The 22,697-nt window shown below is 45.7% G+C and overlaps 1 protein-coding gene across 3 annotated transcripts in view; it reads right to left on the reverse strand.

The window, feature by feature from the left end:
• PUDP (pseudouridine 5'-phosphatase) overlaps positions 1-22,697 on the reverse strand; it is a 352,814-nt gene that overhangs the window by 92,571 nt on the left and 237,546 nt on the right. For all 3 annotated transcript variants that reach the window (XR_008617969.1, XR_008617967.1, XR_008617968.1), the window contains exon 5: positions 2,597-2,703. The gene's annotated coding sequence lies outside the window, so the exon portion shown is untranslated. The remainder of the gene's footprint in view (positions 1-2,596; positions 2,704-22,697) is intronic.

Below are 22,697 nucleotides of genomic sequence, written 5' to 3' on the forward strand. Positions count from 1 at the left end.
AAAAGCACGTACTAGACCTGAGAGGGTGGAGATTCTACGGAAAGGGGACCACTTCCACACCATCAGTACCATGAGCAGTCTGATCCCAAAGGGGAAGGAGTCACCTGTTCTCTTTAGTTGTCCTACAAACTCTGCCTGTTCCACCTTTAGTTGGAAGTTATTTCCTCATCAACAATAATACAGACTTGCCTCCTGGTGGGCTGTCAGAGCCCTACTTGATGCATTTTCCGTCCCCACGCTGTCCCAGTTACCCTGACTTCTGGGAACAACGTTTACGTCAGGGTCAGCGCTTCACGTCTGCAAAGCGCAGAGGGAAAACGAGCTGAGCGTGCCACCTGGGTGCACGTGTCTCTCGTGTCTGACAGTACCAGGAGTATCAGAGAACATCTTTGTGAGCCCGCACCATACAGAGATGCAAGGATGGGGGAGATGCACAGACACAGAGTCAGGGGAAGAATTAAAGGCAAGACTCAGAGGCACAACTGTAACCCAGGGCAATGGTTTCACCGAGTCTTCCGCAGACGCTCACCAGGGCCCCAAGTCTCTTAAATGCCATTGTTGGTGGCAATCGTGTAACGTATAATGTCGTGCATTATATTTGACACGACTGCCACCCACTACGACACGTACGCCCCCTCTCAGAGATGCACGCCATGGCGACGACCATCCTTTCTTCCACCAATTTGCTCGTTTTATCAGAGAGTTAATTCATTACTTCTGGTTTGATCTGAGTCAACTGGTGACAACTCAGAAGGGTTTTTCCTCTTACAGTCACTATTACCTAATTTTAGAGACAGCCTTTTCCCCATAGGTACCTGCTTAAACTAGTAAATCAAACAATGCTGCGTTACCTGTGGTTTCATTTTGCTTTTAAGATTCCGCCATTCTGCAAATGCTTTACATATGGGTAAGAAAATGCATTCGCTAATTTCCTTCCTACCCAGAGATGCGTTTCCAAGGGATTTTCCATTTCGATATTTGAACCTTCCTCTTCCAATCATATTTTCTTTTCTAATGTTTTTCATTTTCATAGAAATCCACATGTCTTGCACCTTCATTGCACTATGGCCAGGGATGGTGTTCCCATCTTACACACAGCTCGTAGGTCGGATACGTCTTCCCACGGAACCGTGATCGTTAGGTAACTTGACTGTCAAAAAATTTTCACTTTCACTCCTTAATGTTTCCAACCTGAGTTTTAAGTTAGTTTTCCCTCAATTTATTAACTTGGAACAAGAAATGATCAATATTTCAAACGCTTGCATCTCAGTATGGTTCCGTCACTCCTTCCTCTTCCCGCCCCTACCAGCAAAGAAAAAATCCCACCAACTTTGTAAGGAAGATGTTTTCTATGTAGCGACAAAACGGCAGCAGTGTCTATGATAAACAGATGTGGGTCTACGGCCAGGCGTCCGTATGGCTCTGCTTTCTTACCCACCGTACACGTCCCTCTTTCAAGTTAATGGGACTCTTTCTCCTCCACTCCCGTCACATGGAACCGGACATGCCTGGTTCACTTTCCTCTGGGGATGTCCAGATTCTTTCTCTAGAGATCTCATCCCTCCTTTAAGGTCTCAACCAGATCCAACCACCTCCATGAACACGCAGTGTCCTGCCCCCTCCTTTTCTAAAACCCCATAACATTTATGGCACAGGCGACTAGTTGAGTCAACTCAAGGCCGTTTCACTTTTCACTGCCTTCTTCAATAACTATTAATCATCTACTATGTGCCCAACAAAACGCTTGGCCCCTGGGACACGACAGTAGAAGAGACATGCTCAGGGCCTCGGTCTTGGAGTTTTACGAAACTTGATGCAGAAACAGACATTCAGCTGAGAAACTTACAAGGCATTTATTTATTAATACGGTGATTCCCATGTCAAGAATAGTACATCTGTACAAGACACACTATAAGAAGCTGCATGGCTTCTCTGAGTGAAATTCCCAGCAGATGCTCGAAAGAAAGAAAAGAGAAAGAACGAAGGGAAGAACTAAATGAAAGAAACAAAAGGAAAGAAAAGAAGAAGACACGGTCTGGGTGAAAACTTCCTGTTACTGTGTACAGACTCTGATTCCTTTTGTCTGAAACAGCACCCACCTTGCTGGGGGGTCCTGCTGTCAGAAGACTTAGCTCTGATTTTAAATATTTCAAACATTCTTTGCCACTTCGAGTGCCTGCACCTGTAGCCTTCCAAGCAGGATGGGAGTGTGCAGTCTTCTGGACCCCAGGTTAAGGCATCCGATCCACTAAACACTGGGCACCCCTCACCTGCCCACCTGGGCACCTTTACTGCTGCTTTTTTCTGGAGCCTGCATTCAATCACATCCATCTTATTGCTGGGACTTGTTCCTCAGCATCTTAGAAAACATTCTACCACCACCTCCTACATCTTGTTAAGTCAACGGGAACCTGTTAGATTCCTTTTAAAACCCACGTTTTTCTCAACTTCCCCCTCTGTGCTGTGATGGGGGGCAATTCCAACAGACTCTCTATTTCCATCCCATCCCATCTCTCTCTCTCTCTCATGGATTCACACTGGAAGATGAAAACCATGGTCCATCACCATGTCACTGGTCAATTTTTGTACAGTTTACCTGGTTTATGTGACTTCCTCTCAGTAGACAGAGCTCAGAAATGATCTGGTGCCTGCTCGAGTATCCATGCATGAATCCACCAACATGTCGTCAGAATCTTGAATAGCCTAAAACGGAATGCAACGTGAATTATGACAAGAGAACGTACAACTCCTTGCTCTGGCCTCAAACGAACATGTGGCCTTTCGACCTTGGGCTGGTGTCTAGATATAAATTGAAGCATCTCCGTGTCTCATGCTGGTAGCTGTGAGCATTGGCACAGATCACCTCGCAAAATGTATTGCAGGGCAAACTATTTAGGTAGAGAGCTGGGGAAGAAACAAAGTATGTCTCATGGTTGGAGAGAATGTCCCCATTTCATGATCCGCTATTGTCATATTCGGTTTTGCTTTTTGTGCTGTGGAATATTATTATTTTCTAAGATGCTGTGGAACTAGCGCTGAATCCAATCCAAATGATGCAACTGAAGGGGAGCAGAACGTGCCACCCCAAGATGTGAGTGTAGGGGTTCAGGACATGTCAACCCAAGATGTGAGTGTAGGAGTTCAGGTGTGGCACCCCCAAATGTATCTGTAGGGGGCCAGGACGTGCCACCCCAAGATGTGAGTGTAGGGGTTCAGGTGTGGTGCCCCCAAATGTATCTATAGGGGGTCAGGACGTGTCACCCCAAGATGTGAGTGTAGGGGTTCAGGTGTGGTGCCCCCAAATGTATCTGTGGGGGGTCAGGACGTGTCACCCCAAGATGTGAGTGTAGGGGGTCAGGACGTGTCACCCCAAGATGTGAGTGTAGGGGTTCAGGTGTGGTGCCCCCAAATGTATCTGTGGGGGGTCAGGACGTGTCACCCCAAGATGTGAGTGTAGGGGTTCAGGACATGTCAACCCAAGATGTGAGTGTAGGGGTTCAGGTGTGGCACCCCCAAATGTATCTGTAGGGGGTCAGGACGTGTCACCCCAAGATGTGAGTGTAGGGGTTCAGGACATGTCAACCCAAGATGTGAGTGTAGGGGTTCAGGTGTGGTACCCCCAAATGTATCTGTAGGGGGTCAGGACGTGTCACCCCAAGATGTGAGTGTAGGGGTTCAGGACATGTCAACCCAAGATGTGAGTGTAGGGGTTCAGGTGTGGTGCCCCCTAATGTATCTGTAGGGGGTCAGGACGTGTCACCCCAAGATGTGAGTGTAGCGGTGCAGGATGTGCTGCCCGCAAATGTACCAGCAGGGGTTCAGGACGTGCCATCCCAAAATACGCCACTTTGGTATATTGATGATTTTGAGCAGTAAGCACGTGGAAAACAGCAAATGCAGGGAGAGGCTTTCTCTAACCCCCCTTTATCTCCTAGAGACAGACCCTCCCAAAGGAACCCAGATGTCATCAGTCCCCTCATGGGAGTGTCATCAACCTGGCAGGCTTGACTCCCATCACAGGACAGGAGTCTAGAGACATAGTTACGTACGTCTGCAGCGTAGAGAGGAGAGATGCAGACACTGAGGTGTGGTCCACACCACACCCAGACACACTTCATCACAAACCGTTCCCCCTCCCATCCCTCCTTCTAAGTCCCCATCATCTCTCCTAAAACCCATTTACTCTCCCCAAAGAGGCTCATGTCCCACCTCGCCTTCCCCAAAAGCTGCCTGGGGGAGCTGCCCATTTGCCCCTGGGTATCTCCCCATGTGGACATGAGCTAGGCAGGAAACGAACTGCTGTGTGTTTCTCTCTCATTAAGCTGTCTTTTATTACAGGGGTCTCAGAAGAGAACTCAGAAGGCTGGAGGGAAAATCATTTTTCCTCTGCTACACAATCCTTCACGTAACTGTAAGTAATTATTTTTCCCTGAAACTCTTTTACACAATTTTCTCATGTTTATAGCATAATAATCTGAGAGCAAGACTTGGAACATTATTTCTATTTGCCGAGAACGGAACAGCATGGTCACTAATGACTTTCCTCTCACGACTCATTTTCTTTGATACTTGAACTTATATACTCATTGGTCAATTGTTTGCTTTCATTTTAATCACTGGACTCAAGCAGATTTTCTGTAGTTATTGTCAAAAGCTTGGGAAAAGTTACATTTATAAATCTTGAAGCAGACTAATGTTTTCTACACTTTGGCCACTATGATTTTGTTCCTAAAGCTTGTGCTTATGAGAGAAAAAAAACAAAACAAAACTAGTTTATATGTAGTCTCAAACTTTTACTTATCCTACTCCATAGGAAAAGAATTAAACCTTCATTCCACAAATACTCAGTGAACACCAACTCTGTGTTCTAAGTGCTGGGGAGAGGGCAGGACAGATAAAGTTGCTCTTATGAAGCCTAGTCACTATAGTAGGAGCAAACAACAAACAAATAGATACAGGAACAAAATAATTTATATTACGTGCTGTTTAGTGTGAGAGGGAGTGTAAAACATAGAAATGGAATGAGTCACACGGGTGAGGAGACTAAGAATGATGCTAAGTTGGCAGATGACAGAGAAACACTTCTGGACAAGTGGTCAGGGAAGGTTTCCCTGGAGAGAGGACACCTAAACTCTCTTCATGAGGAGAGGCACCAGGTGGAAGCAGAGCCTGGGGAAGGCGGTCTTGTTTGTCAACAGAAAAGAAGAAAGGATGGTAAGGTCGGAGGCTACTGAGCAAGGGAGGTAGAAAGGCAGCCGGCTCAAGAGGTGGGCAGGGTAGGGGGTGCCACTCGGAGCCATGGGGTCTTGGGAACGAGTTTGCATCTTGTACGGGGTGGAATGAGAGGCTACTGGAGGGTTCGCCCAAATCACTCAGTCTGCAGTGTGAGCACGCTGTGGCAGGGAAAGCACAGCTGGAAGCGAGACGCAGACGAGCCCAGAGGGGCTGAGTGATAAAGGATGTGGTTTTATATCCACGTCACCCTCCCTGTTCTTCTCGTCTGCACCCTCCCTGTTCTTCTCGTCTGCATCGCTGCAGTGAAGGACCACCCCCTAGAGAAAAGGCCGCTTGCTGCTTAGATACCCACTTGGACTGTGGCCAGGCTGGACAGTAGAGACTGTTATGAGTAATATCAGACAAAGTAATAGAGAATGATGGAGTTGGGAAGCCTTAAACCCCAGAAACATCAGTACTGGTTAGAAAGAAAGTGAAATTGGCCGGACCCTAAAAATACTGTTGGATACCACGTGACCCCAGTGTGTATATACCTTCCCTCCTTTCCCTGACCTACTTCTATCTCCTGCACTCCCTGCTAGCACCCCTACCCTCCACTGCCTCACCAGGAACTTGGGGGCTTGACCAGCATCGAATGAAAAAAGTATGAAATACGAGGTTATGAGTCACAGCAGGGAAGAACCTAGCTGCTAGAGGACATGTTTCTTCCTCTATAGAAGCTGGCTTAAAGGGCATATCTATATTCATATAGGATTGACATCATTTTATTTCTCCCTGTTCTTCAGCTGGAGTCCTTTGTTAAGAACGGTGAAGGATCTGAGACGTTAGTGTGGTTCCATTCCAACAAGCCAGCCTACCAGAGCTTCACAGATGATGGCAGAAGACAAGAGACTCCTGGGTCAGAGGCCAAAGATTGTCTGTTCTCACAGTGACAGCAGAAAGCAGAGTAGCAGCATCTGTGCTGGTCCCCACAGGAAACTTGAAGAGGGCTGGGTGATGCCTGCACACACAGTGGACTGTGTGACGGGAGAGGGACCCTGTGCTTAGGGAACGTGACAATAGGCCGTAGGGAACGTGATAATAGGCCGTACACCTATAATAGGCCGGACTGTGTGACGGGAGAGGGACCCTGTGCTTAGGGAACGTGACAATAGGCCGTAGGGAACGTGATAATAGGCCGTACACCTGTCTGACTGTAACAACAGAGGAAGACATTGTCTTTATTAAATGGGGAGTGTAATAAGCAATAAATAAAGCAAAGCTACCATTTGCTTTAGAGGAAGACCCTGTCTATCTTCCAAAGCTGTTAGCTATACAGACATCTGAGCAGGACCCTGTGGGGCTCCTGGGCACAAAAGCCTTTTCCTGTCCCCGATTTCTTATTTGCAGGATAAAGGCTTCAGCCTCCTAGACCTTCCCTGAGTTCCAAAGGGCAGATTCAAACAGTTACTAATCAGGGAAGGGAGGGGATGCAGAAACAAGAGAGGAGCAGTCAAGACACACTAGCGCAGCCTTGGGGTAGGGTCCTGGTTCCTCCTCAAGGAATATACATAACAATATCTTTGTTCTTCTGCAAGAACTAAAGCTCCCACCCAGGTGGCGGATGGCAACTTTAGGCTGAGAACAAGATTCCTGGAACACTGCCCTGTTACCTCACCACCAACCAATCAGAAGAAGTTCACATGCCCTGCAGCCCTCACCCCAAATTTTGCAGATTAAAAACTTTTCCCCCCAAACCATCAGGGATTTGGGGGTTTTGAGCACGAGCTACCCGTTCTCCTTGCTTGGCCCTGCAATAAACCTTTCTCTGCTCCAACCTGCAACGTTTCAGTTTGCTTGGCCTCACTGTGTGCGTGGCACACAAACTTGTGTTTGGTAACACATCCTTGAAAAGATAGCCCAGAATAAAGGCCGTCACTACCTCTGCTTGCAAGTGATGCAGAAATGCAAGAGATCCCAGATGAATTGTCTCCCCACACCTTTTTAATGTGACTTCTTGAATAAGAAAATTATTTAAAGGTATAATAGAGCCTAGAATACGTCAAAAACTGAGACATAATGACTCTTCAGTCCCCATGAAAAATGGGGTGAGAAACTCCCCATGGGTCGGTCTCCTTCCTCAACATTAGAGCTTTACTATTCCCAACAGCAGGTTTCACAGCTGCTTTAGAGCTTTCCAGTACAGTCCTAAAAGAAAATTGATGTTCAGACAACTTAGCGGCTTTCATCGGTGAGTCATCTTGACCATCTGAATTGTGAAGTTAATTGCTACTATAACCTCTCTGAAAAGAAGTGCAGCTCAGTGATTCAACATCATTAGCAATCCCAAGTCAATGTCTTATTCATTGCGCGAGTGCCAGCTTTGTAGACCATAAGAAGCCCTGAATGGAAGGCTATTATTGCCTATCAGCTGTGACACTTTTTATATCATCAGAGATGCCTACGGGATGGAAATTGATGATAGTTTGCTTTAATTAGGTTCAGAGAGCGTGTGTGTGTGTGCGCAGGCACCTATGTGTGTTGATGAGCGGTAATTTTCAGCGAGTCCCTTTGTTATGACTGATATTTTGGACTAAAGTTATTACTTAAGAGCCATCAAGTTATGGATGGAGAAGAATGAATAAAAAGAAAGATCCAAAGTTTCCTGGACAATACGGTAAAACACCCTAAAATGCTTCCTCCACCAAATTGTTTTTAATTTTTCTACCCAGTTAGTTTCCACCAATCTATTAGGTCACCTCTCCTACTTCGGGCATACAGAATTGAGTAAAGAATTCACTTTAGGGCTTCCCTGGTGGCGCAGTGGTTAAGAATCTGCCTGCCAATGCAGGGGACACGGGTTCGAGCCCTGGTCCGGGAAGATCCCACATGCCGCGGAGCAGCTAAGCCCGTGCGCCACAACTACTGAGGCTGCGCTCCAGAGCCCGCGAGCCACAACTGCTGAAGCCTGGGCGCCTAGAGCAACAGGAGAAGCCACCGCAATGAGAAGCCTGCACACCGCAGCTAGAGAAAGCCCGCAGACAGCAACAAAGACCCAATGCAGCCAAAAATAAATAAATAAAATAAAATTAAAGAAAAAAAAGAATTCACTTTAAAACACGTTATATTTTGTAGTTTACGTCTGGCAGAATCACTGGAGCGTCCAAGTCTTTCTAGATTCTGTACTGATATGTGTATGTTTGTAATCAAAGACCAAATAAGACAGAGAGAGAGAGAGAGAGAGAGAGAGAGAGAGAGAGAGAGAGAGAGGACAGGAAGCCATATCACTCAATCATTCCAAAGTTATTCACCTCATCTGAGCTTTCTGGAACAAAGCAGAGATCTTATAAATGGGTGAGATGTGCCTAGCGCAAAGGACGTATTCCTCCAGATTTTTTGCAAATGTTCACCATGTAGCTCTATCAGGTACATAGCAGCCAGGATAATCTCTGGTGCCTTTGAGAGAAACAATTTGAACTCTGTTGGTTTAGGGAAATAATTTTCAACCTAAATGAGGAATTAACTATGGAGGAGGAAAAAAATTAAACTGTTGAAATGTTAAAAGAATTATGCTAAAAATAAAGGAAAAAGAACTTGATAAATTAAGAGACTGCAGTTAGAGTCACCCTAAAGGTTATCTGAGTGGCCACCTTCTAAATGGTGGTCCTCATACACACTAAATTGCACAAATTGGTGATGAGACCAAATTATAAAAGGAATTCACTAGACTGTATGCAATTGAAAATTTGATTAAAACTCATCTGTCTTTGGCTCCAGAGTGAGAACTCAAAGTGTCAGCTCTTCAAGCGGCTGTTAGCTGCTCTACACAGCCCCCAACGATCTCTGCCCCTGCTTTTCACACCCTTATATACAACTTCCCTGCACTGCTTCACAGTGGGCTTGTTTGACCAATAGGACACTACTGTTCATACAGTGATGGTGCCTGATTCCCAAGGTCATAAAGTGCATTATGGTTTCTGTCTTGCTCTCTGTCTTGGTTCACTCACGCTGAAGAAAGCCAGCAGCTGCCATGTAAGGATGGACACTCAGGCAGCCCCATGGGGAAGGCAGCATGTCAAGGATCTGAAACCTTCTCCCAGCAGACAGTAAGGAACTGTGACCTCCAGCCAACAGCCATGCATATCAGTGTATTCCCAGCTGACATCATCAGATACCCTGATGCAGAAATACCCAGCTCAGCCACTCCAAGGTTACCGAGCCACAGAGACTGTGAGAAAATGAACATGTGTTACTGTAAGCCACTCCACTTTGTCTTGCTTTGTTACACCGCGGTAGATAACTAAGTCATATAATCACCAACACCATCCTCTACGTTAGGAACAAGATAAAAATATTGAGACTGAAACCAAGCAGGACCCTTTGGGGCCTTCTTGGGGACAGACAACCCCTTGTGTCTCCCAACCCTTGTTTGTAGAAAAGCTTTAGCCTCTGAGGCCTTCTCTGAGTTCCAAAGAGCAAATTTAATCAGAGAAGTGAGAAAATGAAGAAGCAAAGGAAAACAGTCAAGCTAGAGAAAATAATAATAGTTTAGCCACTAAACAAAGTCAAGGACCTTTAGTTCTTCCTCAGGGTTACAGATCACATTCTGAGCCACGTCCTTTGAGCTATTTTGCAGACACTGAAAGCCCCACCAGGTGGAAGAAGTTAACTGCGTGCTGCCCACCAGGACACAGACCCCAGACCAGTTGGAACCAGAAGGTCGATGATGCTGACTCCCGATGACCTCACCGCCAACCAATCAGAAGAGTGTCCACCAGCTGATCACACAGCCTGCAACCCCCCTCCCTCATCCTGCCTTTAAAAACCTTTCCCTGAAAGCCATCAGGAGAGTTTGGGCCTTTTAAACACCAGCTACCTGACCCCTTGGTTGGTGCCTGCAATAAACACTGCACTTGCCTTCACCACGACCTGGTGTCAGGAGATTGGCTTTAGTGCAGGCGGGCGAGTGGACAGAAGTTTGGTTCAGTAACAAGACTATGGCTTAGATGAGAAGTATTCAGTACTTCACACATTAGTTGACATTGGTGTTCAATGAAACCGGTGTCAATGACATTGATGGTGAGACTACTGTACTCGTCATGTGTGCACAACTCATCAGTTGGTGTAACCCCACTCTTGCAGATATTATAGCCAATGTATTACCATGCAGAATCTTTCAAAATGGGAGTATCAGTGGATATTTTATTTTTTCATTAGTCTCACGTGTCCACATTCACACTTGAGAAAAAGATAAAGTAATCAAATTTTGTCTGAATTAGACAATCGAATCAGACAATTAGATTCTAAGATTCACAGGAGGGGCGGGGGAACATGCAAAAAAGCCAGTAAGATTCAGGAAAAGAAAGTTAATTAAGGGGGAAAATGATGCCTCACAGATATGAAATCATATTTTAAAGCAATAGTTATTAAACAGTTTGCTTCTGGCTCATGGGATATGACAAGAATATTTATTGCATGATTATTCATAGCAATACAAGTTTGGAAGTAATTTAAATGTCCACCAATAGAATAATGGTGAAGAAAATTACGGTATACCCATTCAATAAAATGCCATGCAAGCATTTAAAAAATAAAGCATGTCAGTATGATTATGGAGCAATCTCCAAGTGATCAGTTTATGTGGCTAAAATAAGATGTAAAACAGATGACCCAGAGACGTGCTATGTGGTTAACTGTAAAACTTTACTCTTGTTCCTATAAAAACAGATTTTCAGTTCACAATGATGATTCTTTACTATGACATTTCATTCTTATTTACCTAAAGGACTTAGAGGAAGTATAGACTCACGAGGTGATAGTTTTAGTGGTCTTCGAATAGTCCTAAGTCTTTTAGAAAAAAATTCATAACACACTTGGCTAAACTTGCAAAATAAATAAGGTATTTTAAGATCAATGACCTCTTGATATTCAAGACACCATTGAAGATTTTTTAAGGTCTTTATTTCTTTATGTTCAAACACATTACTAAACCAAAAGATGAATAGTATATTTTGATATCAAACAAGCCTTGGAATAAACAGGGTAAGACACTATGTATTTTATTTCTCAAAATGTCTTGGGAAGAGAGAAATAGAAATTGAACATACGTTGATTTTTTTTTTTTTTTTTTTTTTTTTTGCGGTACGCGGGTCTCTCACTGTTGTGGCCTCTCCCGTTGCGGAGCACAGGCTCCAGATGCACAGGCTCATTGGCCATGGCTCACGGGCCTAGCCGCTCCGTGACATGTGGGATCTTCCCGGACCGGGGCACGAACCCGTGTCCCCTGCATCGGCAGGCGGACTCTCAACCACTGCGCCACCAGGGAAGCCCTACGTTGATTTTTTAAAAAAACGTTAATTTTATTCCATCAAAGATTTTTAAGAATTGGGCTTTAAAACTATGATCCACAAATTATTTATAGTCCATTCATTAATATGATTTTAGGAATAACTATTTCTTAATTAGTTTCTCAAAAAAGATGAAATGGATACCTATTTGAAGAGTGCTATACAGAAGCAGAAGACTAGGGTTTTTTGTTTGTTTGTTTTTTGGTAAAGTCTCTGAAATCCTAACAGAGGGGAGGCTACTTAATTAAAAAGTTGCTTCACTGAAAAACTGGAATTCAGTAGGAAGTAGTATATTCTATACATATTGCAGATGCAAAAACACGTCTGGCATCTATAACAGCCAGATGGTTGATTAAACTCTCTTCTTTCTGATTCTAGTCTAAGTCAAAACTTTGAAACAACCCCCCCCACTCTGCCTCTCAAAGGGTTAAACGACAAACTTCTATTTATTAGATTTCCCGATGCTAGCAAATCATGGTAAATCTGTATTCCCTACTACTTTTATCTAATGGGAGAAAAGTCTTAACCCTCACTAGAGGAAAAATAAAAGAAAATACCCACCATAACTAACAGTCCTTAACATTAGCTCTTTCAGGTAACATTTAGTTAATATATGTAAAAATTGGCTCTGAGCCATAATTAGAAACACAAAGTATTTGCCTGTCGGCCTCTCCCCTGCAAACTTTAAAAAGTTTTCTTTTCTCCTCTGAAATGTTTCCGCTCTCAATGGGAGTGTTGTTTCCTACCACTTAAACTTGATTTTCCACTATTAGGTGAAGGATGCTCAGACAGCATCACATTAATTTCGCTGGCACTAAATTCCACCTAATTCAGCAAGCAGGCCTCTGTTAATGAGGCCTCACCTGACAGGGATGGCAAGCCCGCCTCTAAGTGTAGCTGATCGAGGCTCATCACTCAAGCGGCTCTGGTGGTCAATTACGCGGGCTTCTGAGCAAGGCCCAGGGTCCCTTTCTCATTAACAACCCAGACCTGCCTAAAGTCACAAGGCGAGCTTGCCTTGCCATCTCTCCCTCTGTGCCCTGTCTGTCTTTGCCAGGAACCCCCGTGGGGGGTGGCAGGGGAAGCATGCTCCCTGCAGCCACTTCCACGTGGCCCCTGCCTTCCGGCCGGGAGCTAACGGATGGGGAGGTGGAGCTGCAGGGAGAGCCAGCACAGACCTGCTGTTTGACCCCAGGACACAAGCCGAGCCGTGTTTGATGAGGCCCCAGGGAATGAGTGCAAAGAGCTGAATTTAACATAATCCCCGCTCTGTACTTGCTGAGAAAGGAAAGAATATGAGATGCCCACACGCTGTCCTTTCCTTCCTGGCCACCGCTCTCCGCAAAGAGCCCTACGCATACACACTGCCTTTGGGCCCAGATACCACCTAGGCCAAGGGGTTAAAAAGTCAGTCCTCTGTTACGTGGTCGAAACTGGTGTCTCCCAGAAGACTGTCACGATGTCCCAGTCCACACTTCTCTATGGGAACCAATGCAAAGAAACGTCGTCATAAACCAAAGGAAATACGTTGTTGCCCCCATAGATACAGAAGTAATTACTGCTGGTCGCGACAAGGAGGGGTCTTAGGAAGGATGGGGTTGGGGGGGAGAAGAAGGAAAAAAGGACACGCTGACAGGTGGGAAGTGTCATTGTTTATTTACATTGTTTATTTATTTTGCCAAGAAAGAAAAGAGATGTGGCAGCCCATCCAGTGCCTTGTGCTTTACGACAGGCAACTTTCTCCAAAAGAACTAATTCATTCTCTTCTGGGCATTGGCATCCTGAATCCCCCCAGAGGGTCTCTTTTCGACAACAGAAGAAACCCTGGTCTGAATCACCTCCTGTTGTAGGTTGGCGTGCACCTCTTCGTAAGTAATTCCAAATACGCAGAAGCCCTTTTTTTCTGCGGCCACAATTAATTACACCCCGTTAGTAGGTGGTGCTGTGTGTCTCCTGGTGGTGATCTGATTTCAAAGTGAGGGGAAAGCAGCGATTTGGTGGCCACGGAGGAGAGGGCACGGCATACGAAGGAAAAAGACATGGGAGCAAGTGGAGATGTTAAGGGGGGGGTGAAGGCAACGCTGGGTAGCACTGATGCATACTTCCTTGCCCTCAGACTCTGAGGATGAACAGATCAGGAATCAGCGGCTCAAGCAGGACTGTCCGGAGGTGTGCTTCCCTGGTAGTGCTGCGCTCGACAATCACAGCCATTGGTCTGTGCTTCACACCTTCCCTTTACTATACAAAAGCCCTCCGGCCCCCACTGTGATCACAGGACGAAGGCCAACGACGGTACACACTGTACAGGCAGGAGACTGAGCCTCAGAGAGTGCGAGTGGATAGACCGCCCTCCTCCAGCCTCCGAGCTGACGTGAGACACTCCAGCCTCAACAGCCCTTGACTTCCCTCTTGTGTAAAAGGGGCCTCAGAATGCCAGCTGGTGGACGAAGGACTATGCTCCCCACTTCACTCGTGGGGAAACCGAGACTGGAGGAGGGGACAGGCGACGAGACATTTGTTATATCCTCTTGCAGGGGGGATCCTTACAGAAACCGAGTGGGAAATGGAGGCAAAGACAAAGCAAAGATGAAACGCATTTTTCGGATTTTAGGCAATAAGGACAGCACACCGCCCACCTCATCATCCCTTCACGTCAGCCAAGGGAAGCATGGGAAGAAAGGCAGGTGAGGGACCACAGAAGGACAGTGGCGGCCCTCTTTTGAAGACTGCCTTAGGGGAATCCAACCTCATGCCGAATTTCTCTCTTACCAACAGGATAATTCCTAAAATTTTGATACAAGATTTACGTTTGTCCGAGTTTGACGCATGTCTTCACTGGCCAAGGAGACGGCACGATCCTGGTTTACGCTGCTGAGGGATTTACATGCTAGGAGATAAGAGAAATTGGCTGGGGCGTCTGAGATCCATAGATGAACAGTCTCCACCGATCAATCGACCAGATAATTGCACAACCCTTCACACCTCCTCGCGGAGCCATGGCTTCGAGGGAGACAAGATTGACTTTCTTTCTTTTGTGCCATCTGCATGATATCTGCGAGAATTCAGGGGGAATGCATTCATTATTTCAATATTGTAATTGGTATTTCTTCATTGATTATTTCGATGTTAGAGAATTGTCTGAAACGATGTGATCCCAAAGGCTCCAGAATTAATGACACACAAAGGAGTGTCAGCTGCAGGAAATGTTCACATGCGCACACCAGGGAGGCTGCACACACGTGTGTGTATACACACCACGGCTGGTAATCAGGGCAAACTCAAGACAATCTGATGCTTCCTCACAGTATGGGGGCCCTTTTCGCTTTGAGTTTATCCATCTGACTGAAGTTCTCTCCCCGCTGGAAGGCTCCCAGGGAAGGGGGTGCAAATCTGGAATCGGCAGACATGGTTGTGTGCTGTGTTTGTCGTTGAGGTCTTAGGAAAGACATTTAACTTCACAGCGGCTGAATCTTCCCACCTTTCAAGACGGGATCATTGTTTCCGTCTGTCTAACCTCATGGTGTCTGTTAAATGGGGAAAAACCGGTGCCCAGATAAGTCTTTAGTATGTGGGGCTGTCCTGGGCATTGTGGGATGTTTATTTTATTTTTCATTCTGTTTTACCTGGGTAAAGATGCATAGGCATCTTTTTATTTAGTTGGCGTATTGCTGCTGTACGATATTACGTAAGTTACAAGTGTACCATATAGCGATTCACAATTTTTTAAGATTATACTCCATTTATAATTATTATAGAATATTGGCTACATTCCCCGTGTTGCACAATACATCCTTGTAGCTCATTTATTTTATACATAATATCCATAGTTTGTACCTCTTACTCCCCCCCACCCCACTGGTAACGACTACTTTGTTCTCTGTATCTACGAATCTGCTTCTTTATTATATTCACTAGTTTGTTGTATTTTGTAGATTCCATGAATGCCCCCTGGGGGATAAAACTGTCCCCATTTGAGAACCACTGGTTTAACTGAACCACCGTTTCCTGTGCATTTACCACGCGGAACAGACAGAGCCGAAGCAAAGCGGATTTTCTCCCTGCCCTCGCTGTGCAAGGGGGTGTGGGGGAGAGAGAGGCACGACCCTGAATAATCACCACAGTCTTTGCTGTTCTCTTCTCGAATGTGTGTCTCCCTCCCCAAGCTTCCGGCAGCCACACCCTCTTCCCCGAACTGGGGGCATCCAGAGAGTCACCTAGGCAGGCATTTACGGTAGATTTCAGGTCGGGAGGGGAGCAATGAGAGAGAGAACCACGTGCTGGTTGAAGCCCAGGTAGCATGAGCCCTGGATCTATGAGTGTGTGGTCAGGCTGGAGCAATGGACAGGGAGAAGGGAGAGGCCCAAGAATCCAGTGCGGGGGGGTTGGGGAGGCCTTGTTCAGGCTGAAATTCCTCTGAGGCATCTAAGTGGATTATGCTTATTAGGCAGGAGAATGTAGTCTTGGGAGTTCTCCAGAGAGACGGGCTGGGACACAAGGATATAGGATTCTGTTGGGAGGCAAAAGGTATGAGGACGTGCTCCATAAACCAGGAGACACACAGAGCCGGGCTCAGAGAACACGGAGAGTTACCGGCCACGTGGATGAGGAAGAGTAGGCGATGAAGGCTGAGAAGGAGCTGCTGGAAAGGTGGCCCATGGCAAGTTTCTGTATTTGTTTTTTTCTTGAACAGCCTAGATCATCTTTGTATAGCTATGCTCAAGTGCTGTTTTCACTCAAGAATCCCTACAGGACATTGTCACTGTGTGTGTTTCTGGTTTGCTTTCACGTCTTTCGCTGTCCTTCTAATTCCTCAGAGAGGTCATTCCATAAATGGTTAACGGTGGGCAGGCAGAATAACCCTTAGGACCCAGCTCTGTGACCCCTACGTCGGCGCTCTGTGCCTGCTTTCTTAGGTGTGGGGTAATTGCAACATAATAAGACTATGCATGGATGCCATTGTCTTACTCTTTTCCCTGATAATCAAAGCACCCATCTCAATGACATGGCTCACTGAATTATCTATAAGTCAAAATTTAGTTTTCAGTGTCTCATGATCGGTGCTCTGTGTCTGACTTTCTCACTTGCATTTGCAGGAGAAATTGTGTCCCTGTTTCTGTGGATTTTGAAATTGAAAGAAGAGGATTTGGGGCGTAGTGGATTTTTTTTTTTTTTTTTTTTTTTTTAATGCCGGGATATAAAGCATTTTATTCAGGCTACGTTGAGAGATTCCCCACCTGGCTATCTGAGAGGTATTTTTTTTGTGGCTGTGTTCCAATAAAACTTTATTTACAAGATGGGAGTAGGGTGGATTCGGCACATGGGTAGTAGTTTGCTGGGCCCTGTTCCAGGTGAGTGGCTGTCAGACATGATCACGCAGGGGAATCGTTCAGGGGACTTGTGGAAACCCTCCCTGCTGACCCGCGCCAGAGGCTCTGATTCAGCAGGCTGGGGGTCGGGAGGAATAACGTGAGTTTCTAACAACCTCCCAGGAGATGCTGAGGCTGCTGGACCCAGGACCCCACTTGAGAACGAGCCACATTTACAGAGGCGGATAGGAAGACCAGATAGAAGGAAAAACCACACATGCAGTCACACAGCTGGTGAGGGGCAAAGCTCAGAACCTGGCTGTCCTGGCTCCCGGCATTGCTACATGGGGGTTTTTAGTGTGTGGATACAGGTAGCGAAGGTGTGGTGTGTAAGGGCTTGTTTTGGGGGCAGACATGTGACATCTCCCTCCAGGACGACAAGCACACGGGAGCCCCACCCTAGAGGAAGGGCGGCGGCCGGCTCGAAGGTCAGAGGGGACTCCCGGGGCGCGCCATCGCAGGACGGTGCCCAGCGCCTGTCCTCATCTCTACGCAAGAGGACAGATTACTCAAAGCGATCCCCCCGACGGGCTGGAGTTTCCGTTCGCCGTATGCACATAGACGTCAATATATGCGTCTCTATTATAGATGCCGGGAAGCATTTGTTCGCCACAAGAGACAAGTAAAAGTGACTAAACTGGAATATGGGAAAACATGTTCATGAAGCGAACGGCCAAAGAGATGGTACCCGTTGCATTTACAAAAAGGATGCCTGGTAAAAGAAAAAAAAAAAAGAAAGAAAAGACAAAAGACGGACATCCCATAAATGAGGAGGAGAGTCTGGCAGAGAGGTGTTTTCAGAGGCAGGATAATCTGGCCCTGACATCCCCGCACTTATTAGCACTGTGACCATGGACCTGGGTTCCCAGCCCCCTCAGATTGAAAAGATGATGAGTCCTGCCTTAGCAGGTTTTATAAGCATTAAATGGGATAATATATATCAGCGTGTCTAACAGCACACATGGCAAGGCATGTGATTCATGCCCAGGGGAGTCTAGGCTTTCATCAGAAAATGTTTCATCTATTTATACTTCTACTCTCACGTCTGAAGAATAGTGGTGGATACATCCACGTGCTATAAAATATTGTTCACACCTTGGCAAAACTTTAGGCATCGTCTCTATTAGAGAACCTATAAAAAGTTCATAAATATGAAATTGGAGCCTGCAGGAGTGTATATTTTATTCTGTGCTTATGATGTGTGCCTGCAGGAAATGACCCTTTATATGCATAAGGCTGTACCACATTTATGCTCTGATTCTGATGCCTGGATGGGGGAAACAGAGCTACTGTTTGCCTGACGTAATTCCTTCCCCGTTCCCCTTCTCCTTCATCCAAAATTGTCAAAAAAGGGAGCATTACAGTAACTACTGTGGTATCCAAGCAGGTTTACGTTCATTATTTTAGTTAGGCATGATGATGGTTCTCCTGGCTCATAGAAATTGGTCCAATTAAAGGCATTGAAAATATGGATGGAAACTTTTGTACCCTTGGGATAAATTTACAATTTAAATAGTGCACTGAGTCTGCAAGCATGTTTGAAGTGCCTTGTAGTTTTCAGTGCTCAAGTCCAAGGTCACAAAGATGAACAAGAAAAACTCCCTATCCCCAAAGAGAATATGGCTGCGGAGCTATACCTGGAAACAAATCACAGCAAAGGAGTCTGAAAAGAACTAACCTCCCCAGAGGCGGCTGCATGAGAACAACTCCTCGGTGGTTGAGTGGACAGTCACCTGCTGGACATGTGTGTTTGGCATTAGGGACGTGAAGAGACTTGAGACTAGAAGCTGCGTGCATGACCCCATAACCTGTGGCCAAGCCAGAGGCAACGGTGGCCACTGCGCCTTCCGCATTCCCAGGCTGGACTCCCCTTAGAACCAGGGTGTTGGCCCATTTGCCTGACGCCACTGTGAAATGTCTCTTCCAGCAAAACTATGAACCCCTCTCTCTTACTCTCTTACCAGGTCAAATCATCACGTTTTGATTCTGAAAAAAACGAGTTTAGCCTACGTATGGTTGAGATAATGTTTGTGTGGATGCAGCTCTTATTTCTCTACACATCTTTAACATTTGGGGAAGAGCAACTGACCCATGTAAGCAGAGACGCGTTGGACCTGAAAACAGGGAGCTTCCCCTACTGGAACCATCCTCTGTGTCATTTTCAAGTGTCAACAGTTCCGGCCCAGGTACGCGAGGAGGAGGAGGCTGTAAATCAGAGGGTCCATCCGCACCCTCAGCATGAACGTGTAGGGAGAGTGGCCAGGCGCCCCTGAGCTGCCCTAACTGACTACAGTCAGAAGTGAAACAGAGCAAGGGGTGAGGGTGGGCTCCAGGAAAAGAGGTCATGGGGAGAGACCGTAGGAGGGGGACAGCGGTGACCAACAGAACGTGAGGAAATGACATCGAGATGTTCCCGCGGTGTGCGCCGCGCCAGGAGACAGCACCACAGTGGCCCTGTGACTTCCCGGGGCTTGTCCGGGAGAAGGATTTGCATCCCCGGGTGAGCACCGTGGCTGTAAATGATGGTGAGAAAGGCGTGCACAGACTTCAATCTCCCATCCTGAGACTCAAAGCACACGGAGGGGGAGACGGCGCGGAGACACACCGCGCAGAGCTGTGGATGATGTCACACGTGTCGCTTTGAACAGCTCATCTTGCCAAGCTGATCCCTCGGAGTTTTGACAATTCTGTCAAACCCTTCGAGTCTTAAGTGAAAGTCCCCGTAATCCCTTCTTTAAAACAAGGGGAACTGCATTCTTCTACCAGCATGCAAATTACCTTCCCCAAGACGTCTATTTGAAAGTCCTGGGGCAGCAGTCTCCAAACCTTGGGCACTGGGGGTGAGAGACAGTGGGTCGATGGACGTTTGTGGTTTTATTTTGGTGACTGCTTTCAAATCATTTTAATGCTAACAGAGAAAAGCTACCTCTAAACAAACAAGAGAATAAACATCTTCCTCTAAATTCCAGAAGGAACAGTAAGAGCGTGGATGGCCTCTGGGGAAGCAGTTGAAAATGGGAGAGGTCATGGAGTAGGACACTTCAGTGTTTTTTGTGCTATAAGCCTTTTTAAACAACAGCTGACCTTTTTATTAAAGTATAGTTGATTTACAATATTATATTAACTTCCGGTACACAGCATAGTGATACAATTTTTTACAGATTATACTGCATTTAAAGTAATTATAAAGTATTGTCTATCTTCCCTGTGCTGTACAATATAACCTTGTAGCTTGTTTATTTCATACCTAATAGTTTGTACCTCTTAGCCCCCTCCCCCTAACTTGCCCCTCTCCCTTCCCCTTCCCCACTGGGAACCACTAGTTTGTTCTCTGCATCTGTGAGTCTGCTTCTTTTTTGTTATATTCACTAGTGTGTTGTACTGTTTAGACTCCACATGTAAGTGAAATCATACAGGATTTGTCTTTGTCTGACTTAGTTCACTTAGCATAATGCCCTCCAAGTCCATCCACGTTGCTGTAAATGACAGGATTTCATTCACTTTTATGGCAGAGTAATATTTTATTGTATATATATATATTCAAATTATTTGTGTGTAAGTCTTCAAATACAATGAAATGCAACATCCTTTTCTGATGGTTTCTGCACCAAGACCTAACATGATCTTCTGAACTGTGATTATGTCACTCCCTTATTTAAGACTCTCCAGCACAGCTCAAGATGCCCTAAAAGTCTTAAGGCTCTGATGTGGCCTGAGGGATGCTTCCATCTCTCCTCATCTCCCCTTCTTCCCTCAAGTCTGGGTTTCCTGTTTCATAGCATGTGAGGCTTCTGCTTTCATATCTGAACTTCTCTGTGCCTTTCTGAAGATGGAGGCTTTCTCTTTTGTTCACAGCTATTTCAGCGCCAACACCACTGCTGCATATTTACAAGGTGAATGGACACACATGCTTATCTCATCTCCCTGACAGATGAGTCGCAAAACATTCAGGTTGTCAGAAAAGACACCGCGATGAGGGTCGACTGAAAATGGAAGTAACTCAGAGTTTCTGTTTGCTGACTTGATAAAAATAACATGCTTCCCAAATATGCCCGGTGTGTTACCACATTCCTCTCAGGGAAGAGATTCGCCATCCAACATTTCCCCATGCCCACTTTATCCTAAATGGGGGGAAAGATATACTTGGCAAAAAAAAAAAAAGTAAGTCTAGGAAAAAAAACTGGAATTAACAGAGCATTAACTACATTGGTTACAGTCTTTTAAGTTGGAAACTGAAATCCAAAGTGTGGGTATTTAGAGGTCTTCCAGTGTGGTAAGTTCCAACATCAGTCCTTGGACCTGCTGTATCAAAGAGAGATGAAGGACTTGTCAAATATATGCGACTTGCAGTCTCACTGCCAACTTGCTGGATGAGAATCTCTGGTGGAAAGGCTTAAAACTGGGCATTTTCTAAAATTTCCCCATGTAATTCCCACAGGTATCCAGGTTTGAGAATGGGATCTGGTCCAGCCTCCCCATGTAATTCCCACAGGTATCCAGGTTTGAGAATGGGATCTGGTCCAGCCTCGATGCAAGACTTGGAGAGATGGGTCATTGGGTCTTTGCCTGAAATCCTTAGAGGAGAAACTGTTCACTGAAATAAAAACACACAACGCGAGAGCTGTGAGTTTCAGTTTTATTTGGGGACCTTACTGAGGACCGTAGCCTGGGAGACATCTCACATAGCCCTGAGGAACTGTTCCTAAGAGGTACGGGAGGGGCCTGGATATATATGATTTTTTTTTTTGGGGGGGGCTGGGAAATACATGTAGTCAAGCATACATCTTAGTAAAAGATTATTGCTAATCACACACACACACACACATACAAAAACAAAACCAGAAAAACCCCAGACATTTCAAGTTAATGCTTTTAGTGCTTATCTATGTATGGGAAGATGCAAGAACCTGGGGTCACTGACATCCTTCCTTAGATAGGCATCTTAACTATCTAGGGGTCAGGTATCCAAAACACTGAATACTTCATCCTGTTTTCCCCCTGAATTCCTTTCAGGGTTTACTGAAGGTCAGTGACTGCAGTGGCTAATGATTTGATCCCTGTAGAACTGGATGGCGGGCAGCAGTCTTTGTTTTACAAAACTCACTGCTTTACATGGAAGTTTACTCTATTCTCAGAAATCTCAAATGGTTAGAAAGTATTCATTTCAAATTACCTATACCTACACCCCTATAACTTTTATTCATGGGCACTTATTTGCTCCTGCAGAATCAACAGAACAAATCTAAACCTTTCTCATCATTGGAAGTCCTTGAAATATTTGAAAAGGGCTACCATGTTGTATTGATTATCTATTGCTGTGTATCCAGTTATCACATTATCTCAAATTTGTGTATTGAATCATCCAATTAGTGACCTGAAACAACAACATTTATTGCAATTTCTACAGATCAAGGCTCTGCTTGGTCCTCTACCTTGGGAGGGTCTCTCACAGGCTAAAACTCAAACTTCCAGTCAGGGCTATGGTCTCCTCTCCAGAATCCACCTGGGAAGGATTTACACCCAAGCTCCCTGATGTTGCTGAAAGGATTCAGCTCCTCATGAATTGATGGACAGGGAGCCTATCAGTTCCATCCTCTGTTGGCTGAAGGCTGCACTTGGTTCCTTGCCATGTGGGCCTCTCCAATATGGCAGCTTGCCTCATCAGCACCAAGCATAGATGGCAACAGAGAGAGCTGAGGGTCTCTTAGCAAGAGAGAGTCCTGGTCTTTAATAACTGTTATGGACTGAATGTTTGTGTCCCCTCCCCCTC

Source organism: Physeter macrocephalus, chromosome 7 (genome assembly GCF_002837175.3).
Source record: "Physeter macrocephalus isolate SW-GA chromosome 7, ASM283717v5, whole genome shotgun sequence".
Classification (NCBI taxonomy): Eukaryota; Metazoa; Chordata; class Mammalia; order Artiodactyla; family Physeteridae; genus Physeter; species Physeter macrocephalus.